Genomic DNA, 7,505 nt, shown 5'->3' on the forward strand with positions numbered 1-7,505 from the left:
CTTAAGCTTAAGAGAACAGCTAGTCAGTCAGAACTCGTAAATCTGGACTCATTTTATTTTAAAACAAAACAAACAATAATCAACCGAGCCAAGAACCAAACCATATCACTATGACACTATTCATACAAGTTCACAAGTATCTCATAATGTATTATTATAAAGTATCCTGCATATATGCTTCCACATAATTGTCTTCAAGAGATAAACTTGTGCACTATTGTTCAATTATAGAGTGCTTTAAGCAGAGGTACTTGAATCTTTTGGTGGAGTGTTAGAAAACTTCCATGTAACTTTTCTATAAGCTTCATTAAAGTGATGAGTACCTGCTACATCTCCAATTGGAATTGCATCAAAAATTTCTCTTAAGACCATTTCTTCAAGTCTCACTGCTAAGGCACTAACGTTTTGATCCAGATTCTTAGTCTTGGTTGTTCCTGTAAAGGTGAACACAAATTTCAGCAAGTAACTAATAATATTATATATATTATTTTTCATACATTATATATTAGGTAATGTCTAGTTTGTACTCTAAAAATTTTAACGTCTATAAATAATTTTTGACTTTTAGAAAGGACCAAATTGGTTTCTAAATTTATAAATTATGAATCTCGTTTGTCTTTAATTTAAGTGTTGTTAACACTGATATGAAGCGTTAAAATATCAGTGTAGCATCTCTCACGGTAATAAAGAGACATAGTTAAGATTCTAATATAATTAAATAGGTGTCCTAAATTAGTTAATTAAACTCATTTTGATTAATTAATTTTATATTGGTGTAGACACTAAAATAAACATAATTAACGAATTTAAGATATATATTTGATCATATTAAAATCTTAATCATGTTATTTTCTGTTGGGGATGCTACACTAACATTGTAACGTTCCAAGTCAATTATTAACAGTAGTTAAATTAAAGATGAATACAATTTATAAAATTCAAAAATCAATTTCTTCATTTTAAAAAATCAAAGACTATTTGAATGAGTGTTTAGAATTTTCAAAACCAAATTTGATATTACATCTTATATATATATATACTTGTAAATGAAGAAAATTAAAAAGAGATGTATAATAATATTTTGTTATGTTACTGACCAGGGATAGGCGCAACATCATTGCCTTGTTGGAGAATCCATGCTAATGCTAATTGGACAGGGCTGCATTGGTGCTTCTTAGCAAGGCTTTCTATTCGCTCATATATCTTCTTGTTCTTCTTCAAGTTCTGTGCTTAGTAGCGAGAATGAGCATTCTAATAAATAAAAAAGTAATCATCTATTAGACAACTAAATAATTATTCTTTTTTGTCTATAATAGCAAAATTATTAGAATAAGTGTTGAATTTGATCTATGAATTTTTACAAATAATCTTTGGTTTTGAGTATAAAAATATTCAATTTGATCTCTGAATATATAAGGATAAATTAAATTAAAATTTTTGTTACTAATTTATTTAGCAAAATACTTAAGTGTTTAGATAATTACTACTATAGCAGTTTAACAGATAGTTTACATAAGAGGTCAAACTCAATTTAGTCTTAATTTGATCTTTTAATAAAATAAATTTTATAGATGTAAATATCTTAATTTCATCTCTTGAAAAACTAAATTGAGTATCATATTAAGTTACCATAACTACTAGTCACATTGACGATGCAAAAGATAGATTAAATTCATAATTATAAACAAAGCACAAAATTAAATAAGTTTAAAATTTTTCAAAAAGCCAAACTAGTTATGGAGTAAAAAGATAAGGATTAGATGAAACTTTAATTTGTTTCATAAATATACAGACCAAAACACTATCAGTTGGAAGGTTTTTCACAATTTCTTTGCCACCAAAAAAGCCACGACCAAGAGGACTATATGGTACAATTCTAATACCAAGCTTTCTAAAAAAATAAAAATATTAGAAAAACTCAATCTCACATCATCACAAATAAATGAAATACACATTTAGAAACAACAGGTCTATGTTTTTTTCTTTTATCTTAAATTACAACAAGTCATAAAAGTCTCATACCTGCCTACTTCTATGAAATTAAGTAACTAAAATTAACCTGCAAATAGGAATTATCTCTTCTTCAATATCACGAGTCCAAAGTGACCATTCCATTTGTACAACAGTAATTGGATGAACTACATGTGCCCTTTTTATTGTATTCGAGCTAGCTTCAGATAATCCAATGTATTTAACTTTTCCTTCTTTCACCAATTTCTTAAGTTCACACATCTATTGTAATACAACAAACTAGTTATTAATAATGCACCTAATAAGACAAAATAAGTCAAAAAGTTTTAGAATGTCATCCTTTTCTATTTCATAATATATAATTTTAACAAATTTTAAAAGTAAAAGATATTATAAAACACAAAAAAAGGTATTAAAAAGATTTGACAAGTATAGAATAATGTGTCCTATGTTCCAATTCATTTAATTTGTAAAACTATTAAAAGAAGTTCTTAACTGTGTCTTCTATAGGTACTGTTGTGTCCACTCTATGCTGATAATAGAGATCAATGTATTCAACTCCAAGACGTTTCAAACTAGCTTCGCAACATGAGCGTACATAACTTGGTGTACCATTGATCTTCATATCAAAAGTATTCATATCTAACTTTTCAACACTAAACTTTGCAGCTATCTGAATCATTTTTTTAGGGAGTTGCTTTAAAGCCTCGAAAACAAATTTCAATATTTTACATAAGAAAAGTTACAGAAATAATCAATTTTTAATTAATAAAAACTTTTCTAACAAGAGCCATAAAAAAATGTAAAAATTCTTTGGGTAAGTTGCAGCCATAGCTTCTTGAATTTTACGCTATAGCATAGTTGTTAAAATTGGATAGAACCGATTGGTTCGATTAAAAAATCGATAAACTGAATTTCATTTGATTTAGTATACTAACAGCTAGAACCGAATCGGTCTAGTCAATAACACAGTCAACGGTCAATGGTTAACGGTCAACTTGTATGCTGATGACTTCATGCGTGCTGACATCAACGTGCAGGGTTGGAAAATTTTAAAAATTGTATTGTAAGAGGTGGGAATCAATTTTGGCTCTTCTCATATGAAGACCAAATTGACAACCATTGCACTAATATATTTTCTTGGTATCATTAATGCTTTTATAGTATAAATTTCATTTTATATAATATCTTAACTAATACACATATATATACACGGAAACACTTAACTCAATATTTTTTATATTCAATATTTTTTAAATTAATTATTTTTTAATTGAAGTACAAATTAATTAATTTTAAAATAAAAATATAATAATTAATATAAAACTAAAATAAAAATTACTTATTCTGAGAAGAAAAACAAATTTATATAATTATTTAATTATATAAAGATATTCATACTTTGAAATTCCTCTTTGGATATAATTCATAAATTGTTATTCTTATTGTGTCTAACTAAGATACTATTATAGTAGTACGGATTAATTTTATATCTATCTTTGTATTAGTTATTTATAGAATTCAAGACTTAATTGTTCTTAAAATGTTAGTAAAAATATGTATTTCAAATTTTAATTTTAGATTTTTGACTATTTTTTATTTTTTATTTATGCGAGACTGGTTTTACCGGTTGGACCAGTAATCCATCGGTTAAACCAATAAACTAATAAACTAGTAACCTGACCGGTTCGATCACCAGTTCAGTTTTGACAACTATGCCCTATAATTTAAAAAACCAGACCGACCTGAATGGTCGAGACGAAAGAAAGGCGATCCCACTTCACGACTAGTCCAAATTGGATATTGGATCAAACAAAAAACAAAACCGATGAAAATCAGTTTGACTCAACCTATCTTTACAAAAGCTTATGAATCGGCGAATTTGAAAAACCCATACTGGATCGGATTTTTTTTTTTTTTAGTTCTCCACCCCGAAAGGCCGAAACGATGTTGCTTTCATTTAAAAAGAAAAAAATACTATGTTGATCAAACCAACCCCAAACTTTCTCTCACCCTCACTCTCAAATGGTACACCATAGAGCTAAGAGCTCATCTCACCTCACCTCCATTCTGTAAAACAGTAGCAGTTACTGGCTCACCGCCAGTCTGCCACTACACGATCGCATACCATACTTTCAGTTTGTAGTTACTTTGAATAAACATTACACTATATATTTTTATACTAAAATATTTAAATTTTTTTATACCAGTACATAATTAATAAATCTTTATACATGTACCTCTCATATCACATGTGTTCTAATGTTTCTTTTATTCTTTTACATTTTGTTTTGTTCAATTAAAATGACAAAATTATTCTCCATAACAAAGTCAAAATACAAAGTGTTGTCGTCACAATCAGACCAGACCAACTGATTTGACCCAAAAACTAATAATCAAGTCAATTTGGTACACTCTGCAAATTGGACATACTATTAATCCGGTCAACAGCAGTCAAATTTGCTAAAAATCGAGCGATTCGGACAAATTTGGTGGGGTTCAGGCGCAAGAACCGGACATTATACTCCACTGTACACTAATAGTGTTGGTGGATCATGCAAAGTATCTATTCTCACAACTAAACTAAACCATCCAATTCGACCGAAAAACCGATAATCAAGTCAGTTTAGTTCATTTTACAAACTGGACTTGCTATTAATCCGGTCAACAGCGGTCAATCTCACTAAAAATCGGACAGTTCCCACAAACCCAGTGCGGTTCAAGTACAAGAACCATACATGTCCATTGTACTCCAGCGGTACTGATAGATGACATAAAATAGCTATTGTTTGGAAATTAATTCCAAAAATAGTACTATGGGAATCGAACTTGGGATCCTTTCTATGTTTGGTTTGAAGAAAAAAAATAGAGATGAAGGAAATAGAAAAGAAAGAAAGAAAAAGAAAGAAATTGAGTAAATTTTTATTTTTCTTAGATGTATTTAGATGGAAAGAAAATAAAAAAGAGAGAAATATTATAAAAAGATAATTTTATCCTTATATTATAAAATATATTAAAAAAAGTGAAGAAATAATATTAAAAATAAAAAAATTATTTTTTTATTTTTTTAATATTAAAAAAAAAAATTAATGAACTCTATCAATTTTTTTCTATTCCTTTTTTTTTAGTTTTTTTTTTCAACTAAATAATAAAAAATAATCTTTTTTTTCTTTCTTTTTATTTTCCCTCCAAACAAATATAGCCATGGTACCTAGTGTTTAAGCAGTCGCACAAAGCCTCAAACCCCGTGCGATTCAGACGCAAGGACTGCGCATATGCACTGTGTGGATCACGCACATTAATTGTTGTTCTGGAAATTACTTAAGCACTCAACCTTTTCCACCAAGCCACTGTCTCTTCTCATTATATAGTGCAATAATAATTTTATATATTTCAAAAGCTCTATCCAAATTGTAGTTGTGTAGTTCATATAGAGCGTGGCTCTTTTTATATATATTGGAATAACTTTTCTTTTCTAAAAATTTTTTATTGCATATAATATGTTTTATTAATTTTAAAAATTGAATTTATAATCTTCTAATTTAAGTGCAAGATACTTACTATATTAAAAAATATCTATATATAATTTATTATAAAACTGAATTTATTTAGATATTATTAGATTTGAGAGATGTGAAATATTATTTTTATCACTCAAATATTTAATAATAAATATTATATTTATTTTATTATTTAATTTTAATATATTATAATTTTATATATTTATTTAATTATTACTAGATTAATAGTTCAAATTTGTAATTTATCAGTTAAACTAATAATCTAATAATTTAGTTAAGTCAATTATCAATTTGATTTTAATAACTATAATCCAAGGAGAATTTCGTTATTATTGTTCTATTTTAATGAGTGAAGAGCTTGAGGGGTTAAAAATAACTTTGGATAACTTATTTTAAGTTAATGAGGCAATAGAAACTCCATGTGCAATTGATGCAATACAATATAGAAAAGGTAAGAATGTATTTGGTATATATTTTTAGTTTTTTTTTATTTTTATTGTTTTCTGTTTTTAAAATTTTGTGGAAAAAAAAGATAAAAACAAAAAATAGAATTTTATTATTTTTATTTTTTTATAAAATTTTAAATTAAAAAATATTAAAAAACAAAAATAGAAAATAGAAATACATACCAAATATAGTTAAATATCCAAGTTTTTTTTATTAAAAATGTAAGAGACTATATATATAATAATCTTAATGATGCCGAATGCGTAATTTTTTTTAGAAAGAAACAAATTTATGTCCTTAAAAATTGTAATTGCAAGCGAAACCCAAATAAATTTATGAAGAAGTACAGTAATAATTTACCTTTCCGACCAAAATTTTATTAGCATTGAGTTCATAAATATCAGAAGTATCAAAGAAGGTGATTCCCTTATTAAAAGCATGCTTAATAATAAAAATGTCTTCCTCTTCAGAAACACCAGCAGCGTAGACTCCAGTAAGGTTCGCACATCCAAATCCCAACTTTTGAAACCTTAATATATATGAGAGTAAATAATTGAATCATAAGTTAATATATAAATGTTTCATAATATCCAAGTTAAAATATTTAAAAAGACAGAACTACATTGGATCAACAGTTATCTTTGACTGCAAATCCTTATATTAATTTGTACAAGATACATAATGCTTGATCCACAATACCAATAAAATTATTAATTTATTATTATTAGAAGTTCCACTTTCAAGATATACTTTGATTTGAATATAAGCCCCAGTAGATTAGAAAAATTGTTAGGTATTTTCGGTGTAAATTAATCACTTTTGTACTGATGTATTAATTAAGTGACAAATGATTAACGAATATTTATAACAAAATCACTTTAGTTTATATGACATAAATTGATTGAAAAGAATAAATTTTTTTATTTTACTTTGAGAGCATCTAATAAATAATAATAACTCAACAGATTGATAGGTTATTTTTATCTTTTAAACTAAACTTTTAGAGTTTGAATTAGAATATAGAGTTTAATACCTCAAAGCCTTGGTTACCAAGTTTCACACGAGGAATATGGATGCTCTGAACTTCGGCCATTGTCTCTGTATTTACGTTACACAAAACAGAATCCAAATGGAGCCTTGACGATTATGTATGAAATATGACTATATGAGCTTGTATATGTATATATTTATGTAATACTTGTTAATTCGGGATGCATGCACTATATGCTTTAATTTTGTTACTTCAATTTCTTATCTGCCCTACGTGACTTTGGTAACGACATTGTGTGTCTCAGCATTGGCGTTGATTTCATCACTGAGTATGTCACCATAAATCAGAAAAGTAAAACATTGCTCTTGGTTGATCAATGACTTGATCTTCTTTTATTTATTTATTTATTTCTCTCTCTCTCTCTCTATTTTTTTTTTTCCTTTTCTTTTTTAAGAATAATCAATCCATATATAATACTTAGTGGAGAAAATCATGAAAGGTTAAATAGAATAAATACTAACCAACACAAGACGTTAGCACCAGGGACCGAACTAGAAAAATAACTAAGTGGGGCC

General features: G+C 27.1%; 1 pseudogene; it reads right to left on the bottom strand.

Annotated features, from left to right (window-relative positions):
• Positions 1–237: 237 nt before the first annotated feature.
• LOC107619577 (putative aldo-keto reductase 1) lies at positions 238–7,065 on the bottom strand (annotated as a pseudogene).
• Positions 7,066–7,505: the final 440 nt, after the last annotated feature.

The sequence above is a fragment of the Arachis ipaensis genome, chromosome B9 (assembly GCF_059453495.1).
Source record: "Arachis ipaensis isolate K30076 ecotype BB chromosome B9, ASM5945349v1, whole genome shotgun sequence".
NCBI classification, from domain to species: domain Eukaryota; kingdom Viridiplantae; phylum Streptophyta; class Magnoliopsida; order Fabales; family Fabaceae; genus Arachis; species Arachis ipaensis.